The following is a 764-nucleotide window of genomic DNA, read 5'->3' as shown; positions in this document are numbered from 1 at the left end:
GCTGGTGCGTCCTGAACTATTTTATTAGAAAATACGCCCGGGTTACTAGCCTCTTCGGATTCCACGGATTTCCATTGGTCATGGAGGGCGGCTGCTGCATTTGTAGTACACCCATTCATAACGCAACATAGCGCTGCTGCTTCGATTACTGCATGAACGCACAAATACCACAAAGTTATCCTTCATGTATGCATTTAAGGCCTTCTCAAATACCGTGGATGATGAAAACAATACACCCACTAATTTCTCAACGAAAGCAACTTCCGAGGCCAAAGCACACGAAGTTCAAAGCCGAATGCGCGCCAATGATTTTCAAAAGAGATCGATTAAAACAAATCGCTGAAAAATGACGCCAGATGAGCATATGTGCAAAGAGGTGCAACATTTTGACGTTAAAGTTTTTATTTCACACTCAGGGTGTTTTCAGAAAAATGCATTGAGCTTCGAGGCGTCAACAGGCTACTACCCAAGTTTCCCGGGTCGCCTATGTTCCTGTCGGTCAGTGGCTGATTTCCACCTGAAAGGAACAAGTGAAAAAAGGGTGGAGCACTGCTCTTTATGTTCTCAGCGCAGGGCAGTATTCTCGTCAGCACGAGGATCTGCATAAATAAGTGCCCAATAGTGCTTTAAACTGGGTTCGCGAAGGAGCGTGGACAACCATCGGAGGAAGGTTATACCACACAGCTACTACCCGAAATGAGAAAAAAATTTGTCTAATGAATGTGCGTGCCCTGAGCATGAAAATGTTCTTACTATGTCCTCGA

Source organism: Opisthorchis viverrini, assembly GCF_000715545.1.
Source record: "Opisthorchis viverrini unplaced genomic scaffold opera_v5_5, whole genome shotgun sequence".
In the NCBI taxonomy this organism is placed as follows: domain Eukaryota; kingdom Metazoa; phylum Platyhelminthes; class Trematoda; order Opisthorchiida; family Opisthorchiidae; genus Opisthorchis; species Opisthorchis viverrini.
This window is presented reverse-complemented; position numbering follows the sequence as displayed.